Raw genomic sequence first — 12,108 nt, 5'->3', positions numbered from 1 at the left:
TCTTGGCTAGTGCATGGTCTAATGATGCTGGTTCTAGTAGTTACCTGATGATGAACTTCTCCAATCAGTCCCCATATCCTATATAGGCAGACATTAGGGGATTGTGAAATCTGTGAAGGCTTCCATTTCAGTAGAATGTTATGTGGTAAAAGGCATAACGGTGCACTTGTATTCTTTCTTGGGTATGTATGTAGCCCTGAAAAGGGCCTACCCACTCTTGATGTTTCTGCAAGCGTGTTCTTGACATGTTCAAAAACACAGTATATCCCGCATTACATGAACTTGAAAACAGCAAGAGCATGTCATGCTTTGCTGAAATGTTGGGAGTGGGTAGGCCCTTATCAGGGCCACATACATATCCAAGAAAAAATATGTAATACAGCATTAAGCCTTCTACCACGCAATTAAGGGATTGAATAGTGTGAGTGATTATTAGCCACCGGTCACCGAGTCTGGTATCTCTCTCAGGTCTTGCACGCAAGATATCTTGTCCACACTCAGGGTCAGTGCTAGGACCAAAGGCGAGACAGCTTGCCCTACAACACATGTCTCTTTGGCCAAAGGATTATAGCCTTCTCTGTGATCATTCAGTCGTGTCATTTAGCTGGTGACTTAGAGCCCAGAATTTGATTCAAGCACATCTTTTGATACCATGGGGTGTATACTGATGTGATTTTTTTTTCCCCCTTGCAAATTAATCCCAACATTAGATGTTATGTGGCAGATTTGCTAAAACCTGCACTTCCCATTCCCATAGACCAATGGAATAACACGTTTTCTGGTGTTTTTCTTCTTCATTTTCTTTTCTCATGTCACGTTGACTAAAACAGTATAAAATTGCATTCAGTGGATGAAGGTTGACTTGCAAAAAAAAAAAAAAAAAAAAAAAATTCCAAAACAACAACAGCAACCTATATGTCCTACGGGGTTATACTGAAGATATGGGCAATTCACCATATCTTTTTGTCTTTTAAAGAAAAAAAAAAAACGAAAACAAAACAAGGACAAATACATAGCCTTAGAGAACGCTAACATAGTAGATATCCCTAATTTGTGATGGTGGCTTGCTTCTTTTTTTTTTCCTTTCTTTTTTTTTTTCTTCCTTTCTTTTTTTTTTCTTTCTCTTCATCTCCATATCAGGTTTTGTTGTTGTTGTTTTCTTTTTTTTTTCCCATTTTATTCCACCTGACTGCTAGTGGCAGGTAACTGTTTAAAGGAGAGCTCCCGATAATTTTCAGATATTCACATTTGAACAACAATAAATTGCTTATGCTGGGTTAAGAGTTCTAGAATTTATAGTGTTTCAGATTAGGAATGAGAATGTTTTCAAAATTTATGAGCAATCATACTGAACAAGGATGATGACATGACAGCTTCACCATAAGAAATCATGAGTGAGGACTCAAGGAAGCAGAACAAAAGAAAGCATGCTTGAATTCTACTCAAATGAGCTTGTTACGCAAGTTGTATTGAAATGGCATTGCATTGCTACATTTCTGAAATATGTAAGCCTCTATGTCATCATCCTTGTTCAACGTAATTTGTTTGGGGTTTTTCAGAGTATTGGTTTCTCTGCTCAAGGACCACATTAAATTCCACAAATGTATACATGGAGCTGTCAATTTATGTAATACTACATGATGTGAAATTATGAAAAATGTCTGGACTTCCCCTTTAAACTAATGTCACTTCTCTTTGGAGCAGTAGCCCTGCCACTGGCAATTACATGGGAGACGAGGGAGTTCTGTGAACTTTATACGGCACCAACTTCTCAAACATTCATGAGCCGAACAGGGTAGGTGGTGTCGATGACATTTGTCTGAGATGCATTTATCCCCCGAGGATGACAATGTGTTGGCATGTTTCTTCCCTCCCCTCCCCCTTCCCCACCCCCTAGTCTGACTGACTGCATTTCAACATTTTATGTGGCCATGCCTTCTTTTTCTGGTGCTGTAGATCACACTGCTCATCCGTCAACTGTGCCATCTCTGGATGAGCTATGCATTAGTCAGTACTTTGTGGGGGTGGAGTGTGCTGGGCTGGCATCGGATGAATGATCCGTGATGTGATGTTTATATACGTCATCAAGATGAAACATAGATGAGAGATATAGAGTTGACCACTTCGCTGTATTTTCATCATGAACCGTCCCTTCTCCTATGTGCTCCTTCTCCTGTTGTTCTCCCCTGTTCTGTAACACTGTGCTTTCAGTACCTGTAATATGTCTGTCATCACTTGTCCATAATGTTGCAAATTCTTAGGACCCGTCAGTCACATTCAGTGCCCTTTTCACCATTTTTCTGGCTTATGTTTCTGAAACATTGTTGCGAGAAACACAGTTTTACTGCTGTTTCATGTGTCGGAATCCAATCAGATCCATCTGACACAGTTCAGGGGAGAGGCTTTGATTTATTTGTGTCATCCATTCTGCTGTGTAGAATTGTTTTATTGTTGTGTAATCCAAATTGTGATGGTTCCATTTCTGTTGTGATTTTATTGACCAATGCTCACTTTTTCCCTCATGGTCTGTTTGTTTATTTGTTTGTTTGTTAAATAACTCATTGTTTTGCTATTGTTCTGCCTTATCTCTGATAACACTGTGTATCCCATTGAGATGAACCAAGCACAGTCTTTATGACTTTCCAGTAACCATCTGCATGTTGGATAGTGTTATTTCTTCCAGCCTTGTTGCTCACAGAATCTTTGGGATGGCTTGGTGCTTCGATAAGGGAGAATCCCACCTCACAGGCCAGATAAACACCTTCAAGTCTGGATTTATGGGTGTTTCCATAATGAGTCACAATTACCATGCCCTTTACTGCACTTTTGACTTTTGCTTGACAAGTCATGAGGCAGTAAAAACAAAACCATGGTGTAGTGGGGAGAGGGAAGAAGCGGGATTATAGTGTATTAAGACTTTGTTGTTCTGAAATGCTTAACAGTGTGAGGTATGTGGTATTTGACATAACAGGAGTAAATCCCACAGGGATTTTTCAGACTGGGATTTTCGTTTTTGGTGTTTTGTTTTTTTTTCACATAGACATATTGATTTTTGTACTCTCTGATTCAGAATATCTTTTGAACCTTGTTGACATTGTGAGGAGCATTTCCTGTTTTTGACAGATCAGAGTGTGAAAAACTTTTCAAAGTCACCAGCAACTGAAGATATCAAAACAACAGGAGATAAAAGATGGAGATTAGTAAGTCCACCCTCACAAAACAGATAAAGGTAGTATTTTTTACATCCTCCCAGGTAAATGAAACCATTTATCCACACCAGACATCATCACTTTGGAATACACAAAGTATTGTGATATGAGTTGCAGAGGGATGTAGTCCGTTCTGCCTCATTTTCTTCTAGAACTTCTCCCCCCTCCATAAATTCAATTTTTTAAGGAAACATTATTTTGTATAACTTCTGATTTGGATGTCGAAGAATGAATATGAATTTGACGTTGACAGATTGTGTGGGGAATTGCTCCCCTTAAATGCATTTTACAATGGAATTTTTTTGCCATTTGCTGGCCACAATTTGCTGTTTTATGTGAATCCGATGCATGCGTATAAAATGCCAAGGTCCCAAATCAAGTGGAGGGTTTCCTGTTTATCGTACCACTTGTGATGATGGGCGTAAGCTCTCATTCCAACCCCTGGCACGCCATATTGCCAAGATATGCCCCCCCCCCCCCCCCCCCCCCAGTCAGGATTACCTGGTTGTTTTATTCCTTCCTGTGTGAGCCATCTCTCTCCTCGTTTTTTCCCCCTTCCACCACCATCACCACCATCATCACTACCACAAGTGTAGGTAATGGATTCATCAACGACCCATATTTCCATGTAGTAATGTGCTTGTGGCATCCAAATTGATTGGGGGGGGGGGGGAGTGGATGAAATAGATATGAAATAGACACCAAAGCAAGGTCTTGTTGCCATAGGATACGGATGTCTTCTCATCAAGTTCAGCAATGCACAGTGCTGCCTCCAGATGTAGAGGCCCTTTGTTTCTCGTCTTGTGTGGGTGGATGGAAGCTATTGTTTGCATTGTGAAAGGATTCAAAGAAATTGTTCCGTGGGAGACAAATGAACATGTTTTTGGTTTCAAGATTACATCTGCTTCTGCAGGTACTCCTCCCTCCCTGTTTCTTTTTTCGTGTATTTCATTTAATGGTATGGATGTAATGCGAAGCACTCCTTTGGTCAAGTCTTTGTTGTAGAGAGAATGAAATATTTCCAGTTTTAGTATTTGTAGTAAATGAAGACTGCAAAGCAAATGTTATCAGGTGCAAATTGCAGAGTGTGGGTGATACTGAACACACACAGACTCACACACATCACACACAGACACACAAAGAGTTAGTATGTCACTGAAGCATGTGACGATATTCCAGTTGTAGATACAATGGTGCTATTTAAGCTGTAATTCTTGAAGAATGTCATGGCAAGATTCAGTGAAGAATCAGTGCTGCATATATGTATGAGTGTGCACTAGATATGTACAAATAGTATGTTCCTTTATCATTTTTCATGTTGCTTGCCTTTTCTTTTTTTTCCTTTTTTTAATGAGTGAGTCTTGTATCAACCTTCATATTGCAACTCTAGGCGCATGTCGGCCATTTCTTCACTCTGTATAAAACAGCAAATGAGTTCTTCGTTTTACAACTGTAAAAGTACCATGAAGTAGCATTGTTTTATCTGCTATTTAGTGTGTCATGGCAAGAATGTGTCCCCATTTGCTATAGATAATGAAATTGCATTGCATACTGGAATGAAACACTAAGAAATGTTCACATACGACATAGACCACTGCTATGAGCTGATTGGACCAACACACTCTAAACTAGCTGGGTGGATACTATCAAGGTTCCTATTTCACAATGTATCCATTTTTGTTGGAGTTGGCCTCCCACAAGTGGTGTTTGGTTACCTGTACAAGATGTCAGTTTCAATTGTATGTTTGTTTAAAATAGGGGAAAAGAAACAAAACAAAACAAGGAGAATATGACAGGAGAATAGATCGAGCGAGCACATGGTGCCAAGATCCAGTTCCAGTAATATGTAATTGAAGTGTTAGTTACAGATTTATGTTAAGAATTTGACGCAAGTAATTTCATGTTACTCTTGTTGAGCATAGTAGCTTCCTCACCAAACATGCATGCTCTTCATAAAACTTCCTGCTAATATGGATTACTGCGAAGTAAACTAGTCAAACTTGCAGTATAGAAATCGTTTCAATGCACAATAGATTTTTTTATATCGTATATCAAATTTAATAAAGCCAACAAGCCAAAATAGCACACGCAAGTAAATCATAAGCATTAATCTTTGCATTTTGTTTCAGCATGTTTGTGGTTATTTCCTTACTATTGTCATCTTTCTAGTGGTGACTTTGTGGTAGATGCATGCAAAGCTTGAGTTGGGATTTAGAATCTTACATGGCCACTAGGGAAGAAATTACTTATAAAGCAAGTATTTGTGGAACCAACAACTTTGATATTAAAGGTTTCTCAAAAAAAAAAAAAAAAAGGCGAGGCAGTGAGGTTACAGTGAATTTGCCATGAGGTACTGCTGCTGCTGCCGCCGCCAACAGATGTGGACCCGTGAAGTCTGTATTCTTATTCTCTGAACCACAGCAGTTCCTCATTAGTGTCTGCTTATATGACACGTATATTATTACTTCATGTTTTGCGCAGTGTTGCTTGTATTTGCTTTGCATCCATGTTCAGTGGTAATTGCATACATACATAAAGCATAGAAATATCTTTTCTGGTAATACTTCTCTACTCATTCATCCCAAGTCATCTTTATTCTCAGCTACCTTTCAACTAGTCAGTAGAGGAAGACTGAACAACAAGGAATTATTGAACTTTGTCGCCCTCTATTGCCAGCCCGTGCCACCATCCACCAAGTTTTATCTGGCAAAAGCATTTGTGTTAGAAAGGCTAGTGTTGAGTTTTAGGTAAATCTGCACTGCTATTTCTGGTGGAAGACTAAATATTCCTTGTGGTGCTGACTGTCTCTTCTCTGCAAGGTAATCCTACAGCCGCGTCATTTTCATGGTTGAGAATTTTGATGCTCATTGACAAACCAAAGTCCTGTGCTCATACACAGTGCAATTCATGTTGTAGGAGAATTCATGAGAGAAAACCAGCCAAAAGAGGAAAACTAGCTTCTCTCACAAAATCCACTGTAGGCCTAAATCTTATCCAGGTTGTATAGATAGGCCAGTGTTATTAATTTGACATCAGTTAGTGTTGATGTATGTAGGCGATTACATGAAGTAAGTGAATTACGTTACTCATTGTACACTTACAATGTTATGTTGCATGAGCAGCTTCACATAGAGTTTGTCTGTTAATGTGTTGAATTAGCTTTTCATTGTGTAATAGAAATGTACCATGAAAAGCATGTGCATTTATATTCAGCCACTTTGTGTAAATTGTAAAGTTTATGTATTATGAGAGTATAAAATGTATGTTATGATTTTAGCCATGTTACTATATGATCATATGCTGTTCTATGATGAGGCTTGTTATATACATATATATTTTTCATTAAAAAAAAAGGAAAAGATGAGAGAAATGCATAAAAACTGTTTTGCATCAAGAGACGAAAAAATCCTGATGTTAATAAGGAAATACCTGACTTTGTATTCATCTGTGATTGTTGAAATATGACCTCATGCACAATAAATTGAAGCAGCCATGCGCCTGTTGTAAATCAATCAGTTCTCGATGTCTGGTTGGGCTATGACCATTGTTCTCAAGAGTACCAGGTATGTGAAGAGAGAACCAAGAAGAGAGAATTGATGAGTGAGAAATGAAAAGAAAAAATGAAAGAAGTGGGCAGATGAGGATGGAAGAGTGAAAAAATGGGAGGAATATTGATGAAAAAGTCATTTTTTACAATGTAGCATAAAGCATTTTCATATGAAATGAGACAGTTCTTCACTGAAGTATTGTGTGATTGATTTACATCATATCTCATGGTACCACGTCCATTCATGTCAGATTCCTCATTCGTGAGGAATGACTGGAAACCCTTTGGAGTATGGCCCATTCATCATCTCGGCCAGGCGTGCCCAGATAGCTGTTGGCACGCTTTCAGGCTCTGCCAGGGACCTATAAAACTACCTTGCCTCCTCCTTCCTTCCCTGGTTGGCTGGCTGTGGCGTGATCTCGGTGACAAGATGATACATGTATCTGTGACTGGCATCCATCCTCATTCTTGCGTCATCTGAAATCAGATTAGTTTTGATGTACCTTCGTCCACATCTTGTAGGAGGGAACTTACAGACCACTATTTCATGGGCGCGCTGGAGCTCTTGCAGTAACCAATGTGCCACCTTTCCTCTCGTTAACCGTAATGTTATAAATGAGAGTCAGTGCCATAAACTTGGACCTGGATGAATGAAAATGCCACTTTTTAGGGGCTGTACCAAGTCAACATACCCCCCCCCCCCCCAAAAAAAAAAAGAAAAAAGAAAAAATGTTATCTTTACTGCTAAAACATGTTGAGATGTTAGCTGAATAGGATGCATTTTTATTTGATATCTAGATTCATGCAACTGTTTTTGAAAGGTTTATATTCCCTTTAGCTCTTAATGTGCCATGTTCGCATGTCCGACTTTGTCGACGGCGTGCCAACTTCGCATATTCTGCTCAAATGCACAAACTCGCACAATCTGATCGACAAATCGCCAAATGCAGCAGTATAATGAAAGCATTTCTAGCGCTTTCGTTCCTCTCATATTTAGCTTGCATTTTATGTAGTGCAAGCAATGTTCCCTTCTGGATTTGCATGTAAATTGTAAGTTTTTGTTACTGTTTTGTGTGCAAAAGTCATGCCTTTACAGTAATACATGTAATTATAGCTATTGGTCAATTGGAAGAAAAACAATCATAGACTTGTCATACAATTCACATCAAAGCAAAGCTTGGCATTTTCTCTACAACTTTACTCAGTATGTATCGAGCTCAACAGAAATCTATAGAAGTTACATAGACTTGAAAAACCAAATGTTTTCTAAGCATAACTACTTTATGGTGTCAATGGTGAATAATGTGGCACACAGGGGGTTTCCACCATGGTACATAAAGAGTTAAAGGAAATAAATTCATCAGATTTATGACTCACATTTGTATTGGCTATTGAATAGAGTTATAGTAGTCATAAAAACTTGGTACGAAGGGGTATTCAGCAGTAGCTGAAGATTTATTGCTGGACAATGCATCACAACGGTCACCAGCACTGGTGATGTTTGATATTTGAGAGAGTGTGTGTGTAATCCTATGTTCTGTCATAATAGTAGACCCATGTATTGAACTTTGTGTAGAATATGGTTGATTAAATTTCTGACCCCTTGTAAGCTCTGGTCCCGAGTCATCCCTATTGTGCATTGATAACTGTACCTGGCAATGTTAGGGTACTAAAGAATGGCAGGTACGTCCAGGATAACTGATAAGACTTCATGAATAAGACAATGTTATCGTCACTTTTTGTACACTGTTTTAAATAGGCTCATTCAAGCATCAGCATATGCTAGTCACCCAATGAGTATATCATATTTGATATTTGTCAATCTATGCTAGCATTTCAAATTTTATGAAAGAAAAATGCAAAGTTTTTGTATGTGGGAGACTGAAATGCCCCTCTAGTCTTATGATGTAAATTACAAATAAAATGTATATGAATGATAACACATTTTTTTCCTTTCTTATTGTCAAACTAGGATAATGTGTACTGCATGCATGGATACAATTATATTGTATACGAATGCAAATACTCGTCTACAAAATATACCGGTAAATGGTACATACTCATCTATGAAATATACCAGTAAATGGAATTTATCTTGTTGGGAACTTTTATATCAGGTGACTGAGGTGTCCCAATTGAAATTACTTTCAGCCACGAGTTGTGTTCAAAGGTTGAAGTAAAAAACAAACAAAACAAAAAACAAACAAAAGCTGCATGTTGCCTCATGATTATAGTCCATGCAGCTAAACCAACAGTGATGCACACATTCAATGATCAAAAGAAAACTGGTATACAATAGGATATATAATATACACCTACTCGGCTGGTTGTGTAAAGCTACATGCTTGAAAATGAGATTAAAGTCATCTGACATGTTAATCCACATACAGTGTGATCTTGAAAGAGTGATTGTGGTCCTGTGGTTTCCCTGGAGTGCTGGTACTCCTTGTCACTGTTAAATGCTGTGTTTTCTCAACACAAAACAATGTCTTCTTGACCCTGCTCTAGATTTGACAAGGACAGGATGTTCTTACACATCCACCCAGAGAAAGGGGAAGTGAATTCTGAGATGCAAAGTCTGAAAAATTCATTTCATTCGGGTCCTTTTGTTTACAGAGCAAACAATAGCTGTTTCATACAAGACATCATTGTCACATGACCAGAATGTTTTCTTCTTTATTTCTGTCCAGGTGCCCCGGAAATGGCCATTCACATCAAAAGTTGTCATAACTCCATTTTGTTTGTGCTTTTGTTGCCATTGTAAGCATTTACTTTAGTCAATTCAGAATGACTTGCTTTAAAGGCCCTCTGATGATCAGTTCCTGTCCTGTGAAATTCAATTCCATGTTGATGTCAATAGGTCTTTTTATCACAAATTCAGGAATGTTCTGATCAACTATGCAGCAAATGTTTGCAATGATTGATTTTACATTTTTACTTGCGCCCACTGAACTTCACTCCTAAAAAAAAGCAACAACAACTAAGAATTAAAAAAAAAAATGAATAAACAAATAAATAATTATATACATATATATATATATATATATATATATATATATATATATATATATATATATATATATATATACATTTCTTGTCTTTTTGTGATGTCATCAGCAGTAAAGTCAGCTAGAAATGAGTAGCAATAATAAATAATGATGCCTTGCCATAACAGGTGAACCAACTCACAATAGTAAGGCACATTTCATGCAGTACAATTGCACACCTGTGTCTGTCATGAGGTTGCTCATACTCTCTATCCTAACTGGAACATTCAATTTCCACATACCAATGACCACCATTACATCTTAGGTGAAGATCAAGGTAAAGTGGGTATCTTATTGGCTTAGCATTGCATGCATCCTGAAAAGAGCTAACTGCCAGTACCAATTCAAATTTCCTTGATCAACATGGAATTGGACATCAGGGATCCTTATGGGACAAATTTCCTTCTTTTAGCAGTTCCTTTGCACTGACGATGCATGAGCATCTTATAATACAAGTTCTTGATGCATCGAAAGAGGTGGTCAACTGAATTAACTGTTAAGGAGCAAAATGCTGCCAGCAAGGTCAGCCATTTTATTCCAGGTTCTGATGTCTATTCAAGTGAGCTCATTGTATTATAGCAGAGTTTTATAAGGAAGGTGAGAGAAGTCTGAAATCATCAGCAATCATCTCTCATAAAGCCACAGTCGTAGAATCAGATGATTTTATCTCTGCCTCTACAGTGTAGCTTGCAGCTGCAACGTGCTACAAATCCTAGGGGACAATTGATATTACAAACAACATATTAAGTATTTGGGGGAAAGTATCCTGTAAAGTGAACTTGAGATACATAACCAATCTGATTGGCTAATGGTTCATCAGCACCAGTTATTTCTACAAGCCTGATCTCCCTTTACAGATCGACCATGGAAACATCACAGCTTGCAAAAATTTCCTTGAGGACCAGCTGAAAGCTGCCAACAGCAAGATGCTGATGTTGTTTTGCCAAACTTAAGAGGCGTTGCTTTGCTTGATTGTGACTTCTGCACCATTCATGATTGGAGCTTGATTGTGACTTCTGCCCCATTCATGGCTACATCTGCTTTCCACGAAAGCCTTGCCCGTGGTAATGCCAACAACCTTTATGATCAAGTCCAAATTGCAGCATGTGCTATTAACTTTGGGATAATCAGGCAGCATACACTCTCAAACCCACGTGATATTCCTCTCCAACACATAGAAAACTGTTACACTAGTTTACAATGTATGTCACAGTGATGATCAAGTATAGGGCATTGAACCCATGTGGTGTTACTGATGAACTAATTGTCTGTAGGCCCTAGTTATTTCCCTGAGGTCATAATGCACATCTGTACCAGTACATTTTGCATGCAGCCTTGCATATGAATTTCTGATGCTCTCCAACCATAAATGTATTCATTTTGACCAGCTACAGTCACTATATAATCCTTGTTATGCCCCACTTGATATGTTTTTGCAGGAACCATGACTGCAGACGGTATGTATCACAAAGCTGTAAATCATGATCAACAAAATTACAGTGTACTAGACATTTTTTTTTCTTAAGAGGTTTTAGAACCCAGACTAGTTCCCTCTCTATCAGTATTTATAATAATACAATTCAAGTCTATGATTTTATATACAGAGAGGAACAGCAAAATAAGAAGAAAAAACAACAACTCAAACTACACTCTCTCAGCAAAACAATCCCCTTCATTCTTAGATTTTTTTTTCTCTCACATATCGGGCTCTCTATGTGCAAGTCTTTTCAATCTCAATTACATATACTGAGTAGGAGTATGCCTGTAGGTAAAAATTAGATTACACTTCATTTCATTTATTTCCACATTAAAAACTACAATCATTACAGTTTGAAGTCATAGTATAAAGACATATTCATTATGGGGGACCAATTAAAGCCTGTGGTGAAATATGAATTTGTTTTTTTTTTTTTGTTTTTTTTTTTAAATTCTAGTTACATTTGTGAATTATGATTCGGTCCAATTTATCTAGGATATTCTCATCAGCATTTACACTGCTCTCCCAGAGAACCCTGCCATCAGTGTTACCACAAACCCAGCTGTACGAGCTGAAATTTTCGCGTACAGATATTTTCGCGAATTGCTACTTGGAGGACATTTTCACGTGTTGTTAATTTCGCGGTTGCGAGGTCTAACTGTACTTATCTATTCGCACGTTGTTATTTTCGTGTGTTGTTATTTTCACGGTTCAAAGGCGATTCGCGAAATTCGCAAAAATAAAACCACCGTGAAAATTTCAGCTCGTACAGTATTACACCTGGCTCATAAGGGACACAGGTAAAATATCTTGTCCAAGGATGAATGC

The sequence above is a fragment of the Diadema setosum genome, chromosome 1 (assembly GCF_964275005.1).
Source record: "Diadema setosum chromosome 1, eeDiaSeto1, whole genome shotgun sequence".
Classification (NCBI taxonomy): domain Eukaryota; kingdom Metazoa; phylum Echinodermata; class Echinoidea; order Diadematoida; family Diadematidae; genus Diadema; species Diadema setosum.
Note: the sequence above shows the minus strand (reverse complement) of the source record.